This window comes from Leucoraja erinacea, chromosome 11, assembly GCF_028641065.1.
Source record: "Leucoraja erinacea ecotype New England chromosome 11, Leri_hhj_1, whole genome shotgun sequence".
Classification (NCBI taxonomy): domain Eukaryota; kingdom Metazoa; phylum Chordata; class Chondrichthyes; order Rajiformes; family Rajidae; genus Leucoraja; species Leucoraja erinaceus.
In genome coordinates, this window is record NC_073387.1 from 329,662 (window position 1) to 336,997 (window position 7,336).

A 7,336-nucleotide genomic window follows, 5' to 3' on the forward strand; every position below is an offset into this window, starting at 1 on the left:
CTTTTGGCCCAACTTGCCCACACCAGCCAACATGTCCCATCTACACTAGGGCCAGCTGCCCACATCCCTCCAAAACTGTCCTATCCATGTACCTGTCTGACTGTTTATTAAACGTTGCAATTGTCCCAGTCTCAACTACCTCCTCTGGCAGCTTGTTCCATACATCCACCACCTTTAGTGTGAAATGTTATCCAGATTCCTATTAAATCTTTTTCCCTTCACCTTAAACCGATGTCCTCCGGTCCTCGATTCCCCTACTCTGGGCAAGTGACTTTGTGCATCTACCCGATCTATTCTTCTCATGATTTTATACACCTCGATAAGATCACCCCTCATCCTCCTGCGCTCCACAGTATAGTGTCCCAGCTTACTCATCCTTTCCCTAAAGCTCAGACCCTCTAGTCCTGGCAACATCCTCGTAAATCTTCTCTGTATCATTTCCAGCTTGACAACATCATTCCTATAACATGGTGCCCAGAACTGAACACAATACTCTAAATGCAGTCTCGCCAACATCTTATACAACTGCAACATGGCCCAACTTCTACTCAATGCTCTGACTGATAAATGCCAGTGTACCCTTTTTGACCACTTGCGAATTGACCTTCAAGGAAACATTCACCTGTACTCCTAGATCCCTCTGCCCTACAACACTACCCAGAGCCCTACCATTCACTGTTTCGGTCTTGCCCATGTTAGACGTCCCAAAATGCAACACCTCGCATTTCTCTATATTAAATTCCATCAACCATTCCTCAGCCCACCTGGCCAATTGATCCAGATCCTGCTGCAATATTTCACAACCATCTTCACCATCTGCAAAACCACCCACTTTTGTATCATCAGTAAACTTGCTAATCTTGCCTTGTATGTTCTCATCCAATCCATTGATGTAGATGACAAACAGTAATGGGCCCAGCACCTAACCCTGAGGCACACCACTAGTCACAGGCCTCCAGTCCAAGAAGCAACCTTCCACCATCACCCTCTGCTTCCTTCCATGGAGCCAATTTTCTATCCATTCAGCTATCTCTCCTTGGATCTCATGCGACCTCACCTTCCTGAGCAGCCTACCATGCGGAACCTTGTCGAACCCTTCACTGAAGTCCATGTATACAACATCTACAGCTTTGCCCTCATCGACCCTTTTGGTCACGTCTTCAAAAAACCCAATCAGATTTGTGAGCCACGACCTCCCACGTACAAAACCATGTTGACTATTCCTAGTCAGCCCTTGCCCATCCAAATACCAACATATCCCATCCCTCGGAATACCCTTGCTGGGTCGAGATCGCCAGCATCTTCAGAAATGGTCACGCGTTTTGCAGCCGCGCCAAAGTTGGCCAAAAGCAGGACACTTCTCCCTTTCTGCAGCATGAGAGCTCCCGCAATGAGTGCAATCGACAATAAATCCCGTCACAAGCTTACCAAGCGGGACTTGCATCGCTTCCCTTTGCCGCCGTTATCCTCTGAACTCAGGCTGTGTAGCTTCAATACTGAAAGCCGATTGCCGCCGTAAACTCCGCGTTTTAGTGTGAACTCGACAGGTGGAGATAGCTTTAGCCAGTGTCAAGTCGCAATCACGTAACAGTTCTCTTCCAAACTTCTCATCGACAATGCCACACACAATCCTGTCTTTAATGAACTCATCACAAATATCTCCAAACTGCAGCTCCTTGCTGCGACCTTCAAAGAGTTAACATAAGACTCGACCGGCTCACCAGATCTCTGAATACACGTGTTAAATCTGTGCCGCTGCATGGTGAGGTTAGATTATGGACTGCATAGCTGCTGTAAATTTATCTTTGAGACACACCGGGTCATGTATCGATTCAGCAGGGGTGACAACCTCCCCTCCCGGATAGTTTACCTCCTCCGCGTAGACAAAGGACATGCCACGTCGAATAGCCTCCAGTCCAGCAAGATTGAGGTGGGAAGCTTGGACGCGGGGAGGTTTATCGTGGTGTGCAGCATCAATGAAAACATCATTCTCTTGTTCGAAGGTACGCCATCGTTCTCCGATATCGCTGTCGAAGGCAAGTGGGTCCGGTTTTCGGAAAGCTTCAGCCGAGTGTGGAAAGTCGTATAAATAGCAGCCAAGATCGATGTGAAGTGTTGCTTCTGACGCCATGTATGAAGTGATGATAACACGGAGCCGTTTAACTTCATAATAAGTATTTTAATAACATCACATAGACACAACATTACATAAGCTGTTGTAGGCTCCGAGTCCTAGATCAAACAGAACTGCTAGTCACACACCACCAGATGGTATAGTGGAAACCGAACTCGATACGGATCGGGTGAACAACGGCAAAGCCAGACATGGATCAAATCAGCAATAGTGATTGATCTACAGATCAGGCCTCCCGTGTGCCAGGGACCCAACGGGTCCCACTTTGCCTAATAAATTACTAAAACTCTCATCTTGTCTGTTAGTTTGTGTGTTTGTTTTCCAGCTTTTCATGACCTCAATGATGCCAAAATTGGTACACAATAGCGCTACAATTTTTGCACCACCTAACTCACAATTTTCTTATGGTGAAGTGTATCAAGTTTCATTCAGATTGATGTTATATTTTACTGGTTATTCAGATTTTTGAGAACGTTTGAGAAAGAATCACTTGAACACTGCAGTGCCAGTTTCGCATTTAGCAGCTATGACGTCACAATGGAATCTCATTTACATAAACTGCCCATCAACAGTGCTCCACCCAACAATGACATCACAATGGGATCTCATTTACATAAACTGGCGATCAACTGTGTTCCAGCCAATGCAACGAGAAATTTGGTACATTGTTGTAAGGAGAGGGAGGGAGGGAGTGAGTGAGGGGAGGAAGACAAATGTTATTTAAATATTGTGTTTAGTGGGAGAATGCAATAGGGAAGAGGAGAGAAGTGGGGGAGCAGGGAGAGGGGAGGGAGGGTTAAAAGGAGCGGGGGGGGGGGGGGGGGGGGGGGTGAGGGAGGAGTGTGTTCCACCCAGTGCAATGAGAGATTTGTTACATTGTTGTAAGGAGAGGGAAGGAGTGGGGGAGGGGGGGGGAGGAGAAATGTTATATAAACATGTGTTTAGTGGGGGAGTGCGATAGAGGAGAGGTGAGGAGTGGGGGAGCAGGGAGAGGGGAGAGGAGAGAGAAGAGGGAGGGTGAAGAGGAGGGGGAGGGAATGTTGGGGGATAAGGACAAATGATCTGCATCTGCGCAGTTTGGGGCTATGGGCGAGTGGTGGAATATTGCGTTGGGGGAAACGGGTTGCATTGCAGGGACAGGTAAGTGGTGAGATGAATGAATTAATAAGTTTATTGGCCAAATATGATAACATACAAGGAATTCACGGTGCTCCACTCGCAAGTAACAACATGACAACATGACATCCAGTGACAATTAAGAATAAAACATTAAACATTAATAATAAAACATTATCGATTAAACATGCGAATTAAATAAAAAAGCAGAGCAAAAGAAGGCTACAGATTTTTGGTTATTGAGTAGAGCTACTCGTGGAAAAAAACTATTTTTATGTCTGGCTGTGGCAGCTTTGACAGTCAAGGGGTGGCCTTCCAGAGGGAAGTGATTCAAAGAGTTTGTGGCCAGGGTGAGAGGGGTCAGAGATGATCTTGCCCGCTCGCTTCCTGGCCCTTGCAGTGTACAGTTCATCAATGGGGGGAAGGTTGCAGCCAATAACCTTCTCTGCTGCTCGGCCGATACACTGCAACCTCCGGGTGTCGTGCTTGGTGGCTGAGCCAAACCAGACCATGATGGAGAAAGTGAGGACAGACTCTACGATGGCCGTATAGAATTGGACCATCATTGCCTGTGGCAGATTGTGCTTCCTCAGCTGCCACAGGAAGTACATCCTCTGTTGTGCCTTTATGACTGTGGAGTCGATGGTGGCCCCCATTCAAGGTCATTGGAGATGATGGTTCCCCGGAACTTAAAAGACTCCACAGATGTGATTGTGGTGTTGTTGATGGTGAGTTAGGGGCGGGGGGGGGGGGGGGGGGGGGGGGGGGGAGCTCTCCTAAAGTCTATTATCAATTCCACTGTCTTAAGAGCAGTGAACTCCAGGTTGTTACGAAGGCACCGGGACACCAGCTGTGTACTTGCATCTCCCCTCTCTCCATTTCTTGCATCCCATCTCTCTCCATCCGTTCGCCACCCTAGTCATCAAACTAGATTCACTGTTGTCCCGTTGATTTCTACTGCCCGTATAACACATTATCACATCCCATGGACCATTGTGGGCACCACCTTTCCTTGATTATCATTGTTTAATGCAAATCTTCCATTCATTGTCCTAGGTACCATCTATATCTCTCATTCCTCTTTCTGCTGACTCTCAGTCTGAAGAAGAGTCTCGACCAAAAATATCACGTATTCCTTTTCTCCAAAGATGCTGCCTCACCCGCTGAGTTACTCCAGCATTTTATGTTTGCCTTCTGTTTAAACAATTATCTGCAGTTCCACCCTACACAGAGAAACATAGAAAATACGTGCAGGAGTAGGCCATTCGGCCCTTCGAGCCAGCACCACATTCAATATGACCATGGCTGATCATCCAAAATCAGTACCCAGTTCCAGCTTCTTCCCCATATCCATTGATTCCTTTAGCCCTAAGAGCTAAATCTAATTCTCTCTTGAAAGCATCCAGTGAATTGGCCTTCACTGCCATCTGTGGCAAAGAATTCCACAGATTTACAACTCTCTGGGTGAAATAGTTATTCCTCACCTCAGTCCTAAATGGCCTACCCCTTTATCTTAATCTGTGACCCCTGGTTCTGGACTCCCCCAACATCGGGGACATTTTTCCTGCATCTACCCTGTCCAATCCTCTAAGAATTTTATATGTTTCTATAAGATATCCTCTCATCCTTCTAAATTCCAGCGAATACAATCCCAGTCATCCCATTCTTTCAGCATATGACAGTCCCGCCATCCCGGGAATTAATCCGGTGAACGTACGCTGCACTAACTCAATAGCAATAATTTCCTTCCTCAAATTAGGAGACCAAAATTGCACACAATACTCCTGATGAAGTCTCACCAGGGTCCTGTACAACTGCAGGAGGACCTCAATGCTCATAAACTCAAATCCTCTCACAATGAAGGCCAACATGTCATTAGCTCTCTTCACTGGTCTCATTGCACTTCCCCTTCTCCTAATCCGACACCATTCAGATAATAATCTGCCTTCCTGTTCTTGCCTCCAAAGTGGATAACCTCATGTTTATCTACATTATACTGCATCTGCCATGCTTCTGCCCACTCACACAACCTATCAAAGTCACCCTGCAGCCTCATAGCATCCTCCTCATAGCACACTGCCACCCAGCTTTGTGACATCCGCAAAATTAGAGATGTCACATTTAATTCCCTTGTCTAGATTGTTCATATATATTGCAAACAACTGGGGTCCCAGCACCGAGCCTTGCGGCACCCCACTAGTCACTGCCTGCCATTATGAAAAGTACCCATTCATTCCTACTCTTTGCTTCCTGTCTGCCAGCCAGTCTATCCATGTCAGTACCCTACCCCCAATACCATGTGCTTTAATTTTGCACACTAATCTCTTGTGTGGGAACTTATCCACTGGCTCTCCTCTATCCATTCTACTTGTTATATCCTCAAAAATTCCAAAAGAATGAATTCCTTATGAATTTCTTTCATAAATCCATGCTTGCTTTGACCGATTCCATCACTGCTTTCCAAATGTGCTGCTATAATACCTTTAATAATCAATTCCAGCATCTTCCCCACTACCGGTGTAAGGCTAACTGGTCTATAATTCCCCATTTTCGCTCCCCCTCCTTTATTAAAAAGTGGACAATATACAATAGGTGCAGGAGTAGGCCATACGGCCCTTCAAACCAGCACCGCCATTCAATGTGATCATGGCTGATCATCCACAATCGGTACCCTGTTCCTGCCTTCTCCCCATATCCCCTGACTCCGCTATCTTCAAGAGCCCCATCTAGCTCTCTTGAAAGTTTCCAGAGAACCAGCATCCACCGCCCTCTGAGGTAGAGAATTCCACAGACTCACATCTCTGTGTGAAAAAGTGTTTCCTTATCTCCATTCTAAATGGTTTACCCCTTATTGTACAGGGCCCTGGTGAGACTGCATCTGGAGTATTGTGTGCAATTTTGGTCTCCTAATTTGAGGACGGACGTTATTGCTATTGAGGTAGTGCAGCATAGATTTCCCAGGTTATTTCCCAGGATGGCGGGACTGACATATGATGAAAGAATGGGTGGACTGGGCTTGTATTCAATGGAATTTAGAAGGATGAGAGAGGATCTTACAGAAATATATAACATTCTTATGTTATATATTTGGACAAATGTTCCTGATGTTGGGGGACCCCAGAACCAGGGGTCACAGTTTAAGAATAAGGGGTAGGCCATTCAGGATTGAGATGAGGAAAAACCTTTTCACCCAGAGAGTAATGAATCTGTGGAATTCTCTGTCACAGAAGGCAGTGGAGGCCAATTCACTAGATCTTTTCAAGAGAGTTAGATTTAGCTCTTAGGGCTAAAGGAATCAAGGGATATGGGGAGAAAACAGGAACGGGATACTGATTTTAGATGATCAGCCATGATCATATTGAATGGCGGTGCTAACTCGAAGTGCCGAATGCCCTTCTCCTGCACCTATTTTTCTATGACATTTGCTGCCCGACAGGTAAAATGGGTTGAGCGGGGAGACGTTGAGGGTGAGGGGAGGGGGTCGAGAGCTGGCTCATGCTGGCAAGGTAGAGATGGAAACCCTGTCAAACCAAAGGGCTTGAAAGGAATCCTAGAGTCAGCCAACAACCTCAGCACCAGAGGGCAGCACTAAGGTGCAAACTGAACAGTGGGGAAACATTCTAACAAAAAAGGAACTACGGATGCTGGTTTATACCAAAGGAAGACACAAAATGTTGGAGTAACTCAGTGGATCTGGCAGCATCTCTGGAGAATATGGATGGGTGATATTTCGGGTTGGGTAACTTCCTCAGAATGATTGTAGGGTGCGGGGGAGTAGGAAACAGGAAAAGGCCAAGGCGAATCAGGGCCAGCATCAGGCAGGGAGGAGGGAGATTGACTGAAGGTGATTGTTGGCTCGGGATGATGTGATCCCAAGAGGGATACATTGTTGCGAATTGTGAAACTGGTTGACTGACTTTTAGTGGAGGAAGGGGGGTAGCAGTGGGAGAGAAAGTGAGGGGAGGAGGAAGGGAAATGTATGTAGTGTTAGGCCAAGTAGACACAAGGAACTGTAGCTACCAGACACACCTTTCTGACCAGCCTGGTGTAGCTGAAAGGATAGAGTTCTCCAGAGGGCACAACCTC